This window comes from Cebus imitator, unplaced genomic scaffold (assembly GCF_001604975.1).
Source record: "Cebus imitator isolate Cc_AM_T3 unplaced genomic scaffold, Cebus_imitator-1.0 Scaffold10, whole genome shotgun sequence".
NCBI classification, from domain to species: Eukaryota; Metazoa; Chordata; class Mammalia; order Primates; family Cebidae; genus Cebus; species Cebus imitator.
Window position 1 is genome coordinate 12549845 of NW_016107325.1, and position 22486 is coordinate 12572330.

Consider the following 22486-nt stretch of genomic DNA (forward strand, 5'->3'; position numbering starts at 1 on the left):
AACTAAAACATATCTTCAAAGCTTAAAAAAAGGTGTTCCTGATTGTCAGGCAGCTCTTTTTTTTTTGGAGATGGAGTCTCACTCTGTCACCCAGACTGGAGTGCAGTGATGCAATTTTGGCTCACTGCAACCTCTGCCTCCTGGGTTCAAGGGATGCTCCTGTCTCAGCTTCCCAGGTAGCCGGGACTACAGGTGCACACCACCATGCCTGGCTAATTTTCATATTTTCTTTTTAGCAGAGACAGGGTTTCACCATATTTGTCAGGCTAGTCTTGAACTCCTGACCTCACGACCCACTTGCCTCAGCCTCCCAAAGTGCCAGGTTACAGGCATGAGACACTGTGCCCAGCCAGTAGGTAGCTCTTTTAAATCTCCTTGATCCAGGTGCCTTCCATGCATGGCTTCACCATCTTCAATACTGGTTTCCAGATCACTGTGGAAAAGAAAAGAACATAAAGGATAAGCATGGGAAGTCTGTGTGTACCAGGTCAGGAAATGGGATCTACCACTTCTGCTCACAATTTATTGGCCAGAACCCATTCACATGGTCACCTAACTGAAAGGAAGGCTGGGAAATGTAGTTCAGCTGTGGGTTTAATGAACAGCAGGTCGGTCTTAAGAACTAATGTTCCTTTTAAGCCTCTTTCTTATTGGGTGTGGGATAAAAACAATGAAACTGGACAAATATCAGTATGTCAGTCTTTTCTGACAGGATTCAAACAGTCCTTTCACATTGTATTCCCTTTCCTTCCTCCTGTTCCTCACCAAAACGGTATCTGTGTGTTTGGGGCCAGGGAATAGGTAACATTGTGGCTTGAGAATAAGGGTGTCTTGGATCAGCACATGTGTGTTCTAGGGAGACTTCCCATTTTGCACCTGATTTTCGGATCCTTATTCCCTGCATAGATTATGGTTCTGCTTGGCATTTGTGGATGCCATGTCACAACCTCAGCTGAAGTCGATGGCTTGTCCCATCTCTGCTTTTGGCAGCCTCGTGGTACCTGGTACCTCTTGGTACCTGGCAGGCCAGTGACTCTTTTGAGACTTCTGTGTCCCCTCAGTGGGGACACAATGGAACTTCTTACCCCTGACACCACACTAGCATTTTGCTTATAGGCTTTGGAGAATATGGAGTCCCTTAGCTTGGATCCATTAGTTTGAACCTGCTATATGAAGAACAGTGGCAGCCCGGTATGGCTTAGGAGGAAACTGAAAAGAAATAAAAGCATAAGCCATTAGATCTTAATCCTCCTTCAAGCAGCCAGCATGGTCAAATCACAGAGGGCAGTGTCTCCTTTCTATAAATCCTATCTTACTACTTGGCATTATAGCATATAATATTTATATAATCAGAATACATTTTTAAATTGACATTGGGTTTTAAATTTTTTGAAAATTTAAATTTAAATTTTTTTACAAAGCACATAAGACATTTTGTCAAAAATTTAAATTTTTTGACAAATCACAAGACATATCTAAAGAAAAGTACAAATTTAACTGAATAACTTAAAAATTATAAATATGACTAACATTTAAAAGAAAGAGATAGAGAGATAGCATAAGTATGGTAAACTCAGCTGTCATTAAGGCAAGGCAACAGATATTTTCTAAAACAGATAAATCAAGAACTATATGTATTTAAAGTTAAAATGTTAAATACTAGAAGAAAAACAAAACACAAAAGCAATAACAGCAACATTACAACTCTGGGGAATGGAAGTTGGAATGAAGAGTGGGAAAAGAAGACTTAAATTTCCATTTCAGAATTCCTCTGCATTATATTTGAATAAATTTTAAAACTCAGATACAGAGAATACTTTAACTAGAAAACGCTAATATTAAATTTTAAAACAGGGACATCCTCATCAATAAGGAAATGCTCACATAATATATATTCATTAAATTTCATATAGATCTCAGGGAGATAAATGAAGTAAACGTAATGATGTAGACATTACAGAAGGATATCCATGATGTAGCACTAGGTGACAAGTGATTGATAAAGCAATATGGTTAGAATGCCCATTTACGTCAAAATTATACATGTTCACATATGCAATTATATGTCATACATGAAAAGACACATTTGCGTCTGCAAGGCAAACCTGTATAGGGATGCGCCCCAAACACTTGGGAACGTAGAGAAGGAAAGACTTTTATGTATCACACTTACCTACTTTTTTTTTTAACTTTAACAAAAGCAGCACTTATGTTCTAGTTGTTGCTAATGATATAGTTATAATTTAGAGTGTGAGTTTGCGTTATGGCACTTTCTCTTACCAGCTGTGTAATAAGGGGTGAATCATGCTCCCTACCCCTTTGCACCTTAGTTTCTCCATCTTTACACGAAAGAATCTCACCCATTGCACAGTGGTATGTGTAGATGAAATGTTCCAGTGGAAATGCACGAATGTATCCTAGCAGCTGGTAGGGAAGTGATACAAATTATATCCTTTCCTCTTTCTCCTTTCAGAATGAGAAATGACTCAGGGAGAGGGTTGGGTGTAGGGTGGAAAGTGAAGGTGGAGGAATGATTCAGACAGACACTATTTAAAAACAACTGTCAGATGCACAAGTACGAAGCCATCGCCAGCTCCAAGATAACAACCCTCCCCTTTTCTACAATTTTCTTCCCATTCCCATCCCCATTCTTTCCTCTTAGACACCTCTTAGTATTTGTTTTAACCCAGCTTTATCCGTATAAAATGTTTGGAGGTTATTAAAATGTTCCAAGATATAAATAGCCTCCTTTTTTTCTGCCCCTAAGTCATCCTGCTACTTAATGTTGAGTACCTGAAGCACTAAATTCCTGAAGAGTAGAGTTCTGGCCAGGCATAGTGGCTCACACCTGTAATCCCAGCACTTTGGGTGGCCAAGACAGACGGATCACTGAGGTCAGGAGTTTGAGACCAGCCTGGCCAACATGGTGAAACCCCGTCTTTACTAAAAATACTGAAACACCTGTACTCTTAGCTATGTGGGAGGTTGAGGCAGAATAATCGCTTGAATCCAGTAGGCAGAAGTTGTGGTCAGCCAAGATTGCATCACCACACTCCAGGCTGGGCAACAGGGCAAGACTTAGTCTCAAAAAAAAAAAAAAGTAGAGCTCTGTTTTGTGATTTTTTTTTTCCTCCAGGGCCTAACACAATGACTGACACATGGTACTTAACGTGTATTGAATAACTCCAGAAAAACCTGTCTTGGTTGTTTCCATGACATTCCCATTGTGCTTATGCCAGGATCATAGCTAATTATGACCCCCACACACACACCAAAAAAAAAAAAAATCAAGGAAGTAATACATGTAAAATAGCTGAGATTTATTTGCTTATTAACAGAAATGTACCTCTGATTGGTGAAAGTTCAGACTGAGGTGCTGGTTTACTGGAAGGAGGAAAACAGAATACTTGCAGTCACTGGATTTTTCTTTCTCTAAGTACTGGCTACTTTAAGCCAAACTACTCAGATGTCTAGAATCTGGCTTTTGATGACTGTTCTGAGGGGTCTCTGTGAGTTGTCCATCAGTGGGAAAGAGACTGAGATGATGGTATTTTGTTGGGATGTAGCAATCTCAACAACCCAGTCCTGTCCTACCTCAACCACGTGTCACACTCCCTGCCGCAGCTGCCCATGGAACAGAGAGCAAAGCCAGGCCATTGCATGTGTTTTATTGCCATGAGGATTTCATTGCCATCCTCAAAACAGATCCCAGATGAGCTGTTATGGACCATGTTGATGATGCTTTGTGCCAAGGGTAGACATAGACTGAAGGAGGTGTGCACTACGAAAAGTAGGCTGGCAACTTCTTCCTAAAACAGCTTCCAATTCTCTGTGCTCCAGATTTCACCAATCAAATGTTGAGAAACAGACAGCCTCCCAAGCAGATGCAGCCCTTCCCCACAGCCCACCATCCTCAGTGCTCCTTCTCTTTGGAGAAGCAGTCAGGGAGGAGCAGCTAGAGGCTCACAGCTTCTTAGCTGGGACCTCCTGCATGATGGTTGCTAGAGAAGTGAGCGGCAAGGGAAAGACTTAGTCTCCTGGTTTTTAAATCTCGGGTCCTTCTGAGGAACCCCAGAATAACTTCCTGCTGTCTCTAATTCCTCCTCCCTACAGCTGACTTTGGAATTGCTTGGCTTGGCTTTGTTGACATGATAATAATTATAGTCATTTTCATTAATTGCTCCCTATTTGAGCCGAATTGCCATGGAGTACAATGAAATTATGCACATCATTCAATGTGCCATATTAACTTCAGATTTTGTTACATTATAACAGTAGATTTGGTCCACTTTCACATATTATTGCTCACATGACTTAGTTATATACACTACTTTTTGATGTACAAAAAACCCCGAAAACCTATTTCTTTTTTTTTTTTTTTAGAAATTACTTTTATTATGTTAAAACATTCCTTAATGAGCTAGCAATTATTTATGTGGAGGAGGGTCCAGAAAATAGGTTCATGACTGAATTATCCTCGTCCTTGATTACACATATCACACTGTTGTGTGGAGTAGCTGCTGAAGGTCTACAAGGCTGTGAGCTTGAGGCACTTCTCCCTGCCTGTTAGGCTGCTCCCATCGCATCACGACAGGATGGACGCTATTTTAGCAGGGGAGCCTCAGGAGGGACCGGGACTAAGAAAAGGGAAGTTGTCTTTTTTGCTTCTTTCTGTAATTCCCCATTGTTCTTTTGTCTTTCTCCTGGTCACCTTTTCCTGCGTCTCTATGCACATGGCAGCAGATGGTCTTCCACAGTGGGCTCCTGAGGTTCCATTCAAGTGACCAGCCTAGACTGATGGCTGTTTTCATTCCGCTTCCAAATTCCCAGGAGAAAGTATCCTGGTAACTCAGCTTGGTTGACTATTTCTCATTCAATCAAGTGTGGTCAATAGATGGCGTGGCAGTTCAAGAATTTCAGGGCCTACCAACCTATGGGTGGTTGGGTGTGTGAGGGTGGTTATAAAGAAGCTCTCCAGTTTGCAGGGGACTCCAGGCCGTGGACCTGGACCAGTCAGTGGCTGGTGGGAGCGAGCATTACCGCCAGAGCTCCGCCTCCTGTCAGATCAGCGGTGGCATTAGATTCTCCTGGGAGAGCGAACCCTATTCTGAGTTGTGTATTCCCCGGATCTAGGTTGCACACTCCTTATGAGAATCTAATGCCTGATGATCTGAAGTGGAGCAGTTTCATCCTGAAACCATTCCCCACCCCCCTAGTCCCCGCCTGGTCCATGGAAAATTGTCTTGCACGAAGACGGTCCCTGGTGCCAAAAATGTTGGGAACCTCTGCGTTAAGGCTTTCTGTAAGGTGAGGGTAATAATGCAGAGAACCTGTCTCTTGGGGTGGTGGTGAGTGCTGCAATTGGCAATGTTCACAAGGTACTTTGCACAGTCCTGGCACAATAGAAATCACTAAATATATTACCATTCATGCTGTTATTATCTCTTTGGGTCCTTAAAACATTTTTTTCAGGGTTTTTAGGTGGGTATGATTTCAAAATCCATAAAATCCACCTAAAGATTTATATGAGAAGAATCCAAAAGTATCAGGGAAATCATATGAAAAAAATTTTATTTATTTATTATCCTGAAATCTCTGAATAACAGTTTGAACATTTCTCACACTAGATCCAATTTTGGGGAGCTTGGCAGCCTGGGCTGTAAGATTTCTCTAATCCAGGAGGGGGCAGGCTTCCCAAACACAAATGCCCTCTGCTGCGGAGCCGCGGCTCCAGGAGAAACAAAGGCGCGTCAGCGACAGCCCAGTGCAGTACGGAACCTCTTGGCTTTCAGAGATCTAGTGGTACCGTCAAAAAATGTAAGATATCAAAAGCAACAGAACATTTTCATGGCCTAGAAAAATCCCTGGCTGTGTCATCCAGGGGCACCTTGCCACCTGCCAGGCCGGGTCGGCTGTAGGCTTGTGAAGTAAGCGAAAGAAATTTCCGGTGTCCCCACCCACGCCTGTCTTTGCCTTTGTTTCTGGTCCTCTGTCCCCTTCCTGCCTGTGCCTTCCTCCTTCGTCTTTGTTCCTCTCTTCCATGACAATCTATCTTCAGGGCAAAATAACTGTGATTTAAATGATTAAAGAAATAAGGATCGTGAGGATACTCGGTCACTTCAAACACTATCAAGAGCCTGACAGTCACTAACAAAGGAACTAGCGTGTAGATGCCCTACTGGGACTCCTATTAAGAGAGGTGGAGGATTAGTGGCTTAAACCAAGGGCACTGAAGGTAGATAGGGCTGGGTTTTAATCCTGGCTTTGATGATAACACATTACCATCTCTGTGACCACTTCTCAGCTCCATTACCCCGGGTAAGTTACTAAGCCTCTTTCTCCTCATCTGTAAAAGGAGGGTAATGTTAGAATCTATCCCAGGATTTCCTGAAGATTAAAAAGGAGAATGCATGTCTAGTGCACAGTATTTTGCACATAAGACACACTCAATTGTAGTTGCGATTACAATAAAAGTTTTGTTACAGTGATAATGATGTTAATGAATTATAGTAATATAATTTTTTATTACTTTTTTTTTTAATCATGGTCCTATTTTATACCACATGTTAGACAATTGCTAGGGTATTACCTTTAGGTCTGAACTGGAGGAAAAGGATACATTTTAAATGAAACATGACAGAGACAACACAGAAAAAAATGAGCAGGATGGTGAAGTTTCTGGAAACTCCTATGAAAATTGGTTAAAAGAGTTGTGGCCATTGGAACTGAAAAGTAGGAGAAGCAGAGAGTAAGAACATGTATCTTCAAATGCAGGAATGGCTGGAAGGAATCCCGAGGGGCCTGGACAAGCCTAATCCTCTAGATCAGGAAGGTTTTGCCCTTGTTTCTGTTGGCTGAGCAAGGGGAATTACTGCCCCCATCTCGGTTTATGTTTATTTCTCAGTTTAGAGGTTCTTTGAACCAATGGAATTACAGACCCATGATTACAAACTCTCAAGGGAAACTTTTCCCCTGGAAACCAGACCACTGAGATAAAAAATCACCTTTATTGTCTCCCTGAGCCGATGGGTGCATTTCCTGATTCATTCCCTCACTCTGAGTATAGCCCTTCTGAGGACCAGGATTTCTGCAGGGGTTACAGTTCCAATGCCCAGCATTCTGCAGCTCCAGGCCTCATCGTCTGCCCTGGCCTGAGCATTCTAATCCAAGCCTCTAGGTGACCAAGCCAGGCAACTCCCACCCTAAGTGGCTCTACATGCATGCACATACTCACTGCTGTAATTTTTCTTTCTCACTCCATTTTTGACTCCAAGAACTTTCTGTACAGCATTCAGCCATGTCTTAAAGTAAATTTGTTTTAATGGATTCAGAATTTCTGATTATTGTGGAGCTACATGGTTTTGGGGTTGTCTAGTTTACCATATACCCAGAGGCAGAAATTAGTTTAAAAAATAATTAAATAGAAAATTTAATCACATTTAGGGAAAAGTTGGGAGTTCCTGAGGGGCAGATTTAAGCTCTCTATTAAAGGAAGCTGCTAAAGAGAGCTGTGGGAAAGAGGCAGGGGTTGTCCTACGGAGTGGTGAGATCCAGGCAGTGTGGGCATTGGGTGGCTCTCTGATGCCGTCATGGCAATTGTCACATTAAACAATTTTGAAGCTGAAAGAGTTTAAGGAAATGTTTGACCTGCCCTACAGTATCTGTATTTAAGACGTAATAGTCAGGCCATGGGGAAAGTCAGTAAATGTTCAGAACAATCCTTTACTGCAAAATTTTCCACCTAAGGGATTAAGGACCTCCCATAAGCAAGGCTGGACTCATTCAACTATTCCACAGGCTTAAATCTGATTCTTTATATTTGTGGGACAAGAATAAGCTAAGAGCACCAGAGTTGTCATTAGGATCAACAGACTATATTGGCTGTAAAAGAGGAATAGGCAAATGCTGCTTCCCCTTCCTTCAAATTCTGGTCATGATGCCCATGATAGTCTTTTTAGTTCTGTAACACTTTACAGTTTAAAGAGTTTCTCTTCCACACACATTCTCTTTGTTACAAAAGCTGCCTTACTGTTTCCCAGGGCATATTTTTGGGTCTTTCTTACCTAAAACTCAGTACCTGAACTCCCTAGGGGAAAGAGAAAATGGTACACCTCCGTGTGAAATAGACAGAGATTATTGTCTCCATAGCAATTTGTTCAAGGACACACACGAGTAAGTGGACAAGATAGGACTTGACTTCCTGTCTTTAGGCTGGATCATGTGATGCCATTTTATTTGTATGAATTACACTCATTCTCAAGTCTCTGACATGTCAGGGAGAACTTTGGTTCTCTCTTTTGGAGGCTGTTGGTCTCTAGTACAGATTCCCTGCTCTTGGTTTGTTTGATTCTAGAGATACCTTGGTTTGTTTGACTCTAAATTATCTTTGAGAAGAGAATATGGTGACTCTTCATTCCACTTTATGACTCAAATCCTATGCCTTTGGTAATATCCTGCTAGAATATAACCAGCATCAGTTATATGTGAATCACTGAACTAACTCAGAACACACATGTTATGTAACATAGTAGCTCCCACAGACAAATTGCAGCTTTGGCCCATTATTTTAGATCCTGTTATTCAGGTAAGTATAGTAGGTTGCAGATGTTAATGGTCAACCAGTTAGACTGGAACAGCAATCATTACAGCAGGTCAAAAGTCTCAAGGCCCCTTAAATGCTGGTATGTAAAGCAGCATTGAAAGGGAACATTTAAATTTCTTTCCATCCTCTAATTATGCTCCAATCTCAAGTAACGTTGCTCATTCATCATAGAGGATGGAGTGCAATGTGAAGACATCAGAGGCTGCCCTAGTCATTTGGCATAGTCTTCTTCTGAGTTACTTCTCTCTATAGAATAGAAAGTGCAGGCTCCATACTATTTTACAATGTTTTGGATTCATTTCTTCCCTGTTGGTTTTGCATGAAGGTTGGGTATGCCATGGGATCAGTAACTTGAAGCTCGGCCTGGCTAGTAGGAACATTCATTGATGACATGACATCAGGCTGTTTTTACCAGTTGGTCACATTTATTTTTGTCATAAACAACATTACATACTCCCCTCTAGAAGCCACAGAAAAACATTATAGATAACCAAAAATAATTAGAAAAAGCACAGAATTAAAGAGGCAGTCGTGGTTACAGCGATAACAACAAATGCCAGTCGATATTGTCAATATCACTTTCATCTCTCTGGCCTTCGTTATGAACATATGATGGTGCTAGAAAGTGCTAAAATTCACTAATGACATCGGAAAGCACTCATCTATTAAAGCATATGCAAGATGAAATACACTTATTGTACGAAATAGTTTTGCTAAAAAATTAACAACAATTTACGACTTTGGAAGCAGCCATGTGATAAAGACGTGAATTCCAAGATCTCAGTCATTTCCTCTTAGTGGAACGTTATCAGAGACAAACAGAAAATCAATAAAAGATTTCAGTCTCATAGAATATGTGTAAATGTTGTAGAAATGACTTTCGCAAGGGTGATAAGCACAGCCTTATCACATTTAATTCAGCTGAAAAGTCCAAGTAAAACATACAACTCTAATTACCCCCTCTGATGGCCAGAAGTTTTATAACAATGAAAGTAGCTGGATTTATTCTGTGTAAGTCAGCACTTGAGTACTCATCCATGCAGTCTTGCCACCTCGACAGCTTGCCAGCGCCTGCCTCCCACTCCTCTGATGCCAAATAAAATTGTGAAATTTGCCTGTGACGCTCTCAGATTCCTGAATTCACCTCTATTCTCAGAGGAAAGTTTTCCATTTCCACTCAGACATTTCTAAGCTCTCAAAACAGACTTGGAAACAAATTTCTACTAAAGTGTGAGACTAGTGATAGTTTAACATGCATCCCTTTATTTTTCCTAGGGGAGTTGCAATTTAACAAGAATCAAAATGCTAACTCACAAATGGAGCAGAACCCTGTTTTTTGTATGCTACCTTCAGGATAAGGAACTATATAATTGTATTTGCTTGTATTTTCAAAAATAAACAAGGATAAAATAAAACCTGACAAAAACAATTACCTCTCAGATAGGGAGGGAGGAAATGGGATAGAAAGCACATGACAGCAATCCTTTTCTGGATTTATTTTGTTTTGTGGTTTTTACTTTGAAACAGAGGTGTGTGCTAAAACTGGTTTCTACCAGCTAGCAAGAGACAATTGTTACATTTTCAGGAATTTTGTGAGCCAATTATGAAACAGCTATTATCAAATATAAAATTGTGTAAATTTAATATGAAATAAATTATATTTAAAAAGACAATAAGTACTTAAAACTTACTATGTTTATTTTTATACATTTTACAATTATCTGTGCTACTGAGCTTATTTGTATGTATCATATCTGTATGGTAGAAATCCTATATAATGGTGCTGTACCAAATTCTTCCAAATTCTGCACTCACTGTTATTGATAGCTTGAAATCAGTCATGGTGGTAATATGTACACTATTGAAATTGGCAAAATTAGTTTTTTATTTATAAACATTTACTAGCATAATGCTTCTTTGGAACCATGTTAATATTGCACATCATTTAAAAGTGAATATTTTACACAATTTAAAATTCTTAAAGAGTAAATCACTAAAATTAAAAAACAAACTGAAACCAACTTATCAAATGTGTATCACTTAGCCCTCATAACAATATGAAGACAAATTATTTCAAGTGACTTTAAAGCATGGTATTTTGATTGTACATTTCTTTTTTTTTTTTTTTTTTTTTTTTTTTTTTTTTTTTTTTTTTTTTTTTTTTTTTTTTTTTTTTTTTTTTTTTGAGACAGAGTCTTGTTCTGTCACTCAGGCTGGAGTGTAGTGGTATGATCTCTCGGCTCACTGCAACCTCTGCCTCCCGGGTTCAAGCAATTCTCTGCCGCAGCCTCCTGAGTAGCTGGGATTACAGGCGCCCACTACTATGCCCAGCTAATTTTGTATTTTTAGTAGAGATGGGGTTACACCATCTTGGCCAGGCTGGTCTTGAACTTCTGACCTCATGATGACAACCACCCACTTTGGCCTCCCAAAGTGCTGGGATTACAGGCTTGAGCCACCACACCCAGCTGATTGTAAATTTCTACTAGAATATATTCCAGAGGGGGGGAAATGCAAAGAATTCCTAACTAGTAAGTAGTCTTATTGCTAGTAATAATAACTATATTGTTACTTTAGAACTATTAATTCATACACATATGTGTGTGTACGCAATTTACTATGAGGAGCCAAGATTTTTTTCAGTATAAAAAATACATAAACTATAAACCCCAGAATGTTAAGTAAAACTTAATAATCTGAAATTTAAATTATGAATATTGGCATGAGTACATGACTTATTTTAGACCTGTCTTGTACTAAGGAATGAAGATAACAGCAATTTTCTCATTGGACGTAGGGCAAGCAGTAAGACCATGGGGTAATGACTCTAAAGTATTGAAAGAAAAAAAGTCAACCTAGAATTCTATACCTGGCTCAAATATTTTTTAAAAATGAAGATAAAAAAAAAAGACTTCTTAGACAAAAAGGCTAAAAACAATTCATTACCATCAGGCCCACACTGTAAGAAATGTTAAACTCCTTTAGAAAGGAGTAATTCCAGATGAAAATGTGGATCTTCAAAAAGGAATGAAAAGCACCATCAATGGTAACTACATGAATTTCTTTTATCGCATTATTCAAATGTATTTATAAAATAATTTACTGGTTAAACAAAACTAATAGCAATATAAGGTAGAGTTTACAATATATGTAAAAGTAAATCATATAAAAACAAAAGCTCAGTCGGGTGCAGTGGCTCACACCTGTAATCCCAGCACTTTGGGAGGCCGAGGAGGTACTATACTATAGATGAGGTAGTATAATATCACGTGAGTGTAGAATATGTAATTTAAACATGTATACTATGAATCTTAAAGCAACAAGTAAAATAATGAAACACAGCTTTACAGCTAGTAAGCCCACACAAGAGATAAAATGGGATAATATCACCAGGCACAAGAAAGGTAATTTCCTAATGAAAAATTAGATAATTTATCGGGAGACCTAACAATCTTAAATATTCATGTCCCTAATAATAGAGCAGAGCTCCAAATTATATGAAGCAAAAACTGAGAGAAGTGCAAAAAGAAATAGACGTATCCCTAATATAGCCAGAGATTTTGATACTGTTCTGATAATTGATAAAGCAAGTAGAGAGAAAATCAATAAGAATATAAAAGAACAACAGTCAACTAACTTGACCTAATTGACACTTACAGAACACTCCACTCAATGAGAGCAAAAGATACCTTCTTTTCAATTGCCCAAAGAGCATATTCAGAAACAGATCATATTCTGGGCCATAAAACCAGCCTCAATACATTTAAAAGGCCCAAGTCACACAAAATGTGTTCTCTGATCTTAATGGAATTAAATGAAAAATCAAAAACAGAAAGATCTCTGGAAAACACCCAAATATTTAGAAACTAAATAACATACTTTTTTTTTTTTTTTTTTTTTAGACAGAGTCTTACTCACTCTCCCAGGCTGGAGTGCAGTGGCACGACCTTGGCTCACTGCAACTCCACCTCCTGGGTTCAAGCGATTCTCCTACCTCAGCCTCCCGAATAACTGGGATTACAGGTGCATGCCACCCTGCCCGGGTAATTTTTGGATTTTTAGTATAGACAGGTTTCTCCACGTTCGCCGGGCTGGTCTTGAATTCCTGACCTCAGGTGATCCGCCCACCTTGGCATCCCAAAGTGCTGGGATTACAGGCGTGAGCCATTGTGCCTGGCCAATAACATACTTTTAAATAACCCATGAGTCAAAAAATAAAAATAAAAAAGGAAATTGGAAAGCATTTTGAATGAATAAAAATACAACATTTCAAACTTTCGAGATGCCGCAAAAGCAAAAAACCCCTATTAGCATAGAAGAGAGGTCTAGAATCACTGACTTCAGCTTCTAACTTCAAAAACTAGAAAATAAGATCAAATAAAAACCAAAGTGGACAGAAGAAAGGAAATAAAATCTTAGATGAAGTCAACGAAATAGAAAATTTTTAAAAATCAATGAAAACAGAAGCTAATTCTTTAAGAAGATCAATAAAATTGCTAAACCTTCAGCAGATGGATAAGAAGCAAAAAAGAAAAGAAGCAAAAAGCAAGAAAGTCAGGAGTTAGAGAGTGACAATTGCAGATTCTACTGATCCTAAAAGGACAATATTGGAATATTATTCACAACTTTATGCTAATACTTTCACCAACTTGAATGAAATGGAAAAATTGCTTAAAAATACAAGCTACCAAAACTCTCAGGGTGAATTAGATACTAAATCCATGAAATAAATTGAAATTTTGGTTAAAAATTTTCCCACAAAGAAAATTCCAGGCCCATGTGGTTTCAATGGCATATATTTAAGGATGTAAAAACTACCTATTCCACACAAATATTCTGAGAAAATGGAAGAGGAAGAAGTTCATTGTGTAAGTTATGATGGTTCTAGAACCTAAGACATTACAAGACAAAAAATTACGGACTGATAACTCTCATGAACATAGATGCAAAGATTCTAAATAAAACTTTGGCAATTATATCTAATGATTTAGAAAAAGGAGACTACAACATGACCACATGCTATTTATCTGAGAAATACAAGAATTTAACATTTAGAAATCAACTTAATGTAATTCACCATATAAGCAGACCAAATAGGCACAGAAAAGCATTTGACAAAACATGACATCTGTTACTCATTAAAAATCTCTCAGAAAATTTGGTTAAGAAGGGAATGTCTTTAACCTGATAAAGGGAATCTATGAAATAAACTATAGCATACATCATACTTAATTTATGAAATACTGAATATTCTCCCACTAAGGTCAGGTCCAAGACAAGAATGTCTGCCCTCACCACTTCTGTTTAACAGTGTGTTTGAGATTCTAGCCTGAAAAATAATGAAAAAAGAAAAAAAAAGGAATAAAAGATGTTCAAATTGGAAAAGAAAAAGTGAAACTCCTTTATTCCCAGATAATATGATAGCTTACACAGGAAATCTGAGCAAATCTTGAAAAGCTCCTAAAACTAATGAATGAGCAAGGTTGCTGGATACACGATCAGCAAGCAAGAATCAATTGCATTTCTATGTACTCGCAACAAAATATCCGAAATTTAAATAAAACAGTGCTGCTTACAGTAGCATAAAAGTGTGATACATAGACATAAATTTGACAAGATATATATAAGACCTATATCCTGAAAGCTATAAGACATTGCCAAAATAAATAAAAGCAGATGTAAATAAATAAAGATATGGTATTGAAGACTTGATATTGCTAAGGTTAAAATTCTCCCCAAATTGATCTGTAGATTAAACACAATCTTGATCAAAATCTTCACACACTTTTTTTGTACAAATTGACAAGCTGATTCTGACATTTATATGGCTATGCCAAGGACCTAGACTAGTTAAAACAATTTTGAAAAGAGGGAGAAAGTTGGGGACACTAAACATTACTTGATTTCAAATTTTATAAAGCTGCAGCAAGACAGTGTGGTACTGGAGTCAAGTTAGACAAATAGACCAAGGGAACAGGATAGAGAGTTCTGAATCAGACTCAAACATAAATGAAAACTTGGTTGTTGACAAAGTTTAAAGCACAGTTCTGGGACAAAAACATAGCCTTTCAACAAATGGTTCTTTAAAAAGGGAGTATCCATGTGCAAAATAAATGAACTTTGATCCACACATTGTACCATATACAAAAATTAACTCAAATTGAACAATAGACCCAAGTGTAAAATCCCTTAACTATAATACTTCTGGAAGGAAACACAGGACAACATTTTTTGCCATCTTGGGTTAGACAAAGATTTCTTGCACAAAATACCAGAAGCACATACTGGGTGAAGATATTTGCAAATCATGTATCTGATAAATAACTTTTATCAAAAACATCTAAAAACTCTCAAAATTCAACAATAAGGGAAGAAACAGCTAAATACAAAAGGAACAGAAGATTTAAATAGACACTTCACCAAAGAAAATATATTGGTAGCAAATAAGCACAGGAAAAGATGCTTAATATCTGTAGTCATGATGGAAATGCAAATTCAAACTATCATGGATATCACCACATATCTATTAAATTGGCAAAATTAGAAAGACTGACCACAGCAAATATTGAGGAGGATGTGAAGAAACCCAAACTCTCATATGCTGCACATACTTAAAATGTAAAATTTGAAAAATTTTGACTTATGCATATACCAACAAAATTGTCACAGCAATCAAGATAGTGAACACATCTGTCATTCCCAAAAGTTTACTCATAACCCCATTCGAAATTCTCCCCTCCCACCATTCCCTGCTGCTCCCTTCCCTATAGTCCCCAGGCAACCATAGAAGCCACAGATCCTTTCTCTGTTGCTATAGTTTAGTTTTTTATACCTTTACAGAAACAAAATTGTATGGTATGTATGCTTTTTGTCTTGCCTGTTTCACTGGGGATGAATTTTTGAGATTCAACTATGTTGTTGTGGGTATGAATAGTTAACTTCTTTTTATAGCTGAATAATATTCCATTGTATGGATATACCACAGTTTGTTTATTCATTCTATGTTGATGGTCATTTGAGTAATTTGTACCTTTGGCTATTACAAATAAAGCTACCATGAACATTCTTATATGACATATGTCTTTCTTTCTTTGAATAAATACCTGGGACTAGAAAGTCTTCATCATATGGTAGGGGTATATTTAATGATCTGTGAAAGTACTAAGCTATTTGAAAACCTTCTCAAAGACCTATTGAGGTAAAGATCATTTCTCTGGGAGATGAGGCAATTTGAGTCTCAGAAAAGTCATGTTGATTTACCCGGTGTCTCTCTGCCAGTAAGTAGTACAACCAAGTGCAACTAAGTTTGGAATAAACTTAATTCTTCTGATTCTACACCCAGGAGATGCTCCCATCAGCCCACAGACATTCCTAAAAACCTAGTCTCTCCACTAATATTGCCAGGATTGATACACTGTTACTACAGAAATAGGAACTTGGAGACCCTCTGTTAAGAGAGTGCTTCAAAAATTAATTGCATGGAACATTAGTCTTACAAGATGATGTGTGACATGAGTTTGATGGTCAAGTAAGCCTGGGAGGGCTGCACTCGGTAGCCCCCTTGTATAAATATGTCATGTTAAAATATGACAGATATGAGAAATTCTATAGCAACAAATTCATTTATATTTGTTTAATCAAGTACGTCTTAACCATATTTGAACTTAGAACTTAGTTTTTCACCTAGAACTTTTTACTAGATATTATAAACTTTATAATAAAATATGTTAAATGTGTAATAAACTTTAACAGAATTTGAATTAAGACTTGTCAGGTCAGGATAACAGTACAGACTCCTTTTACTTTGCTCTCTCAGCATCATGAAAGATACAAGTAGAACCCACAAGTCTTAAAAAAGTCAGACTTGCACCAGGCATCAAATTGTGACTTCTGTGTAGATTGCCTAGATAACAAAATCATTTATTTCTTATATTGAATCAAAACCTATGGGCGCTTAACTCATTTCAAGCTGAGTTATTATTCTTTGACATATTGAACTTCACTGGAAGAAAAAAAATCTTTTCTAAGCCTTTTCAAAGTTAATGAACAAAAAAAGCCATATCCAAGTTGTAAGTTCATCTCTTCTCTTGAGCTGTGTAGATTATGTGGCGTCATGCAATTGAGTGAAATGGAAGTAGTTAAGAAAAATTTGTTGATCTTCATGGCCTTTTGCCTGCAGGAAACAGATTCTATTCAAAACCATATGTCTAGACCACATTTATGCTTTAGAAACAAGGCATCAAATTTTGATTCAGACTACCTAGGTTACCTCTTGAACCTACTGATATCTTTATTTTGAGTGTCATTCTTTCCCCTTTAGTAGAGCAGTGTGACCCAAATTAAAATGGCGAGTGTTGCAAATTTTAGAGTGAGTAGGTTGCCAGTTCTTCCTTTCTGCTCACACTGTCAATAACTATTGAGCGTGATGAAGAGGCGGGAAAAAGAATGGGAGAAGGCTGTGTAGAAACTCCCTATTCGGGTTATGCTCCATCTTCAAATACATTCTCTGTCTTCTCCATCTCTTCAGGGCCTGCGGAGCCTCCATCACTCTGGTTCTTTTTCCCTCTGGCTTCTGATTGGTATTAGCCAATGGGGAGCACAGCGAGGTCCTGAATCTTGCCCCTCTTCCACCACCCCTTGCACCCTCTGCCTGGCTGTTCTTGGCTGGGGCTGCCTTCCTCTGCTCTCAGCCATGGCTCCAGCCAGGCACCCCCTCCCTCCCACAGCTCTGCAGCTCTGCTCAAGATCTGCTCACTTCCCCTCCCCTGATCCCTTTAGGTCTTATGATGGTAAAGGCTGCCCAGTGCTGCCAGTCCAGGTGCTTCACCTGCCTTGTTTTCCTCTTGACTCTGCTCCCATCTCTGAACAGTCCCTTTATTAAACTTCCACTCATTACCCCTCTGAGTGAACTGTTTCCTGCCAGTATTGTCACATTTTCCCATGTTCTAATGTTAAAATTCCTACCAAATTACTTAATTTATATTATAGTTAAAAGTTGTGATATAAATATTTCAAATTAGATGTCTTGCTTTGAAAGGGGGAATTTTGGCTGAGCACAGTGGCTCACACCTGTAATCCCAGCACTTTGAAAGGCTGAGGTGGGTGGATCACGAGGTCAGGAGACTGAGACCATCCTGACCAACATGGTGAAACCCCATCTCTACTAGAAATGCAAAAATTAGCTGGGCATAGTGTCAAGTGCCTGTAATCCCAGCTACTTGGGAGGCTGGGGCAGGAGAATGGCTTGAACCAGGGAGTTGGCGATTGCAGTGAGCCGAGAATGTCCCACTGCACGCCAGCCTGGCAACAGAGAGAGACTCCTTTTAACAACAACAAAAAAAGAAATAAATAAAAAAAAGAAAAGGGGAATTTTTAGAAAATGTAGTTTAAAATGAGTGACGGTATTTTATACTAAAATGGTGAATCCTAACTTTTTTCTCAGTAGGTGGAGGAAAGTATTTTAGCTACTTAAGACTGGCTGACAAACGTGTATCTTCTCTTCTTTTCACTTTTCATACTCACAAGAAGTTCTAGGACATGCTGGCCCCAACTCAGGCCATCTGCTCACCCTGCATCCAGACTTGAGACTCCTTTGGTTATAGGACAAAGTCGATTTGCTTTCCTTGTTTTTAAACAATAACTACTAAATTGAAGGAAGTCAAATGATCTGGTGCTCTAACATTCCACATCGCCTTCCAAATTCTTTTTCTTTTTTTACCCCTGATTGCTTCCCCACCTCTTTCCACTTCCTACAAAATGGCTTTTGTTGCTTTCCCCTTTGTTACCCCTTGTTATGTGATGGCCCATGTCCCAAGGCTGACTGTCAGCCACTTGTGAGGTGTGTCACAGTGATGCATAACTAATGGGAGCCAGAGTTGTCAAGCTTGCAAATGTTTTACTTAAAAAAAAAAAACATGCAAATGGATTCGAAGTTACTCCCCAAAATAATGTAACTCTCAATAATCTAAAATCCATAATGCTTGGCCGGGTGTGATGGTTCACTCCTGTAATCCCAGCACTTTGGGAAGCTGAGGTAGGCAGATCACTTGAGCTGAGGAGTTTGAGACCAGGCTGGGCAACATGGGGAGATCCCGTCTCTACAAAAAAATTAATTAGCTGGGTGTGGTGGTGTGTGCCCATAGTCCCAGCTGCTTGTGGGCCTGAGGTGGGAGGGTAGCTTGAGCTGGGGAGATCTAGGCTGCAGTGAGCTCTCATCCTGCCACTGCACTCTAGCCTAGGCAACAGAGTGAGCTGGTGTCAAATAATAATAATCCATAATGCTTTCTTGCGTGGGAGAAAAAATGTGCAATGATTGCTAATGTATCAGAAATTACACATAGCTGGTAGTCTTGCCTATCACTAATCTACAGTTAATAGCTCTGACCATTACAAATCATTGTAGCACTTTATTTCTGCACACACAAATTGTTTTTGACTCATTAAAATCTGGACATGCCTGTGAGAGTGTTGCAGACTTAAATGTCATTCATCAAGTAAATCGTCGTACAAAAAAGGTTGAGTACAGCTGCTCCAGGGAAAAACGAAGAGAAATCCCATTACTGTGGGGAAATCCCCAATGGAAGACCTTGAGAAAGACTTGAGAAAGGCCTGAGAAAGAAACTCTCAATTGTAGTAGTTACATTATTATATTTGTGGATCTTGAATGAGTCTTATCTGTTAAAGATTGTTTCTCCCTTCAGCATCTTTTTTTTTTTAATAATTTTTCCCCCAGAATCCTTTTATTCTTTCTTTTCTTATCTTTTTTCTTTTTGAGACAGGGGTCTCACTCTGTCGCCCAGGCTGCTGGAGAGCTGTGGTGTACTCATGGCTTACTGCAGCCTTGAACTTCTGGGATCAAGAGCTCCTCCTGCCTCAGCCTCCTGAATGTCTGGGATTACAGGCATGAGCCACCACACCCAATTCAATTTGTTTTTTAAGGACAAAATTAGAAAATATTTTAAAATGTCTTTTTCACAGGCAGAATTATGCTCAATGTTCAAGCAGAACTCTAAGTCCTAAGTTAAAGGCAATCACATAACTGGCTTCCAAACTGCAGCATATGATTCTGTTTTCAGCACAAGATGACACCAGGTGTTACCGTTTTGAAAAGATATTTGTCAGGGACTGGTTTGAGCAGATACAGCCGGGGCCTGGGAGGAGTTGGCTCTGCAAGGAAGGGCCTTCCTAAGGAGAGTCAGCTGGGTGGGCTCCACGGAGCAGAAGACTCTAGGAAAGGGTCTCCTGTGGCAGGCAGAATCCTGTGTCCAGTGGGCCACGTTACAGATGGGAGGTCGTTGTTGAGAACAGCAATTTACATCAGAGAGGACCAGCAGAGCTCATCCCCACAGGAGCACTGCTATGGGAAATTGGAAACAGGCTGCTGGGAAGCTAATGGCAGCTGGCAGCACAGGGCATACTGTCTTTCAGTAGCTGAGCCTCGGGTGCAAATGCCACATCTGGGAGCATCTGGTAAGGAAAAGGTAGGACCAGTCCTAAAGGTACTAGAACCAGGCAAGTCAATCAGGTGCAAGAATGGGAAGATACTCATTTGCAGAATTGGGTGAAAAATGAGAATCAAAGCTCAGAAAATGACCTTTTATTGAGGCATTAGCCAAAAAAAAATTTTTTTCTTAATTTTTTTAGTGGAAATGAAGTCTCAATATGTTGCCCAGGCCAGCCTCGAACTCCTGAGCTCAAGAGAGCTTCCCACCTTGGCCTCACAAAGTGCTGGGATTACAAGCATGAGCCACCACAGCTAGCTTGAACCGTTTTGTAAAAGTGAAAGATGAGTGCAGAGTCAGAAAAGCAGTAGAGCTAGCAATGCAAAATCCAGAGCTTCAGAATAGAGTTTGTTAATTCTGTATATTTAAAGACTTATCTAATTTTTTGAAAATGTGGATCTTCAGCCTGCAGAAACCTCTGTCTCAGCCGAGGGAGGGAGAGAGAGAGAGAGAAAGAGAGAGAGAGAGAGTTAAAAAATAAATAAATTGGTTCTCTGAACTTATCTATGGCACATAGTGTTAGCCAAGATTCTTGAAGGCAACTGACAGAAATCCAATTAAAATTAGCTTTAAGCAACCACAATGAAAAGAATTTACTTGCTCATGTAACTGGAAAGTACAAGGGTGGAGTACAAGGGTGTTTGCCAATTGCAAACAAGGACTTAAATGCTGTTCTCTGGGCTCTTTCCTCATCTTTCTCTTTACTGTTTTCTGCTGGTGCTGGGTTGGTAAATGTTTAGCAACTAAGTCTCTGTGGGGAAAAAAAATGTATGTATGTACATAGTTATACAAAGTTATTATAAATTTTACTGATATAAGGAATGTATAGTAACATTTACAAAGAATAATATCTAATATTCTTTATGTAAATTTGATACAGCTGACTTATTCTCATAGGATACTTTTTGCCAAACTCCTATAGCTGTAAACAAATATGGTTGTTATTGAAGAACCAGTATAATTCTGATTTGAATGTTAGTGGATATTTTTATTTACAAGAAAGACAATGCTGTGTACTAAACTGTGTCCCCTTCAGAACCATGAGAAATACATTTCTGTAGTTTAAGCCATCCAGTCTATGGTATTTTGTTACGGCACACAGAGACTCACACAGATAAAAAAGAAAGTGAAACAATAAAGATATCTACATCTTTATATATATATATAGATAGATAGATAGATAGGTAGATAGATATGTATATGTCTTTATATATATAAAGATATGTATATATATATCTTTATATATGTATACATGTCTACATATCTTTATATATATAAAGATATATACATATCTTTAAACATATATATATAAAGTGAAACTATAATATATATATATCATTCATATATATCTTTATATATATCTAAACTATATATATATATATATCTTTATACAGGTATATATGTTGTTTCACTTTTTATATATATCTTTATATTTATAAACATATAAAGATATATAAATATATATTTTTTATATATAAAGATATATATAAATAAATATATATTATATATAAAGACATATAATATATATTTATATATAAATAAAGATATATATAAAATAGATATCTTTATATATATAAAGACATATATACAGTGAAACAATATATATCTTTATATATATAGTTTAGATATATAAAGATATATATATCTTCATATATATAGTTTAGATATATATAAAGATATATAATCTATAGATATATATGTAAATAGATATATCTTTATATAGATATCTAAACTATATATATATTTTAATATATATATTTATATGTTTTTAAATATATATCTAAACTATATATATGTTATATAGAAACTATATACATATATATGGGAACTTCACTTTTTTTGCAATGACTAAATTCTTTGCTGAAGCAGATAATAGTTTTTGGATAATAGAATATTTTCTTTCTTTTTTGTTCTATTTATGTAGCATCTTTAGAGGACACATTTTGAAGTTTAATCTGCATTATTAACAGTTTTTCCATCACTGTTAACTTTAGATAGGGGATTGGCAAAATGCCCGGTGATCCTAATCCGGCCTGCTGTCTGTTTGTTGTAAATAAAGTTTTATTGGAACACAGCCACACTGAATTTGTGTATGTATTGTCTATAGCTGCATTTGCACTGCAATGGCACAGCTGAATAGTTCTGACGGAGACTACATGACCTGCAAACCCTGAAATGTTTGTTGTCTGGTCCTTTACAAAAAAAGCTTGTGGACCTTTGGTTTAGAAAACCAACAAAATAGTAAATTAAGCCTTGTAGTGTTTGACAATTTTCATGGTATAAATATTCCCACTATGGGTAATTTCAAGCTACCAATGTAAATGTCACTGAAAACAGAACTGGGAAGAAATTTCCACCAAAATGCTACATAAGTTCCCAAAAA

General features: G+C 38.0%; 1 long non-coding RNA gene across 1 annotated transcript in view; it reads right to left on the reverse strand.

Annotated features, from left to right (window-relative positions):
* Positions 1-295: 295 nt before the first annotated feature.
* The window catches only part of LOC119474150, a 103709-nt gene continuing 81518 nt past the window's right edge, over positions 296-22486 (reverse strand). The window contains exons 3-4 of the long non-coding RNA XR_005203445.1: positions 1019-1209; positions 296-433 (exon numbers count right to left, since the gene is read on the reverse strand). This is a non-coding gene — a long non-coding RNA (uncharacterized LOC119474150). The remainder of the gene's footprint in view (positions 434-1018; positions 1210-22486) is intronic.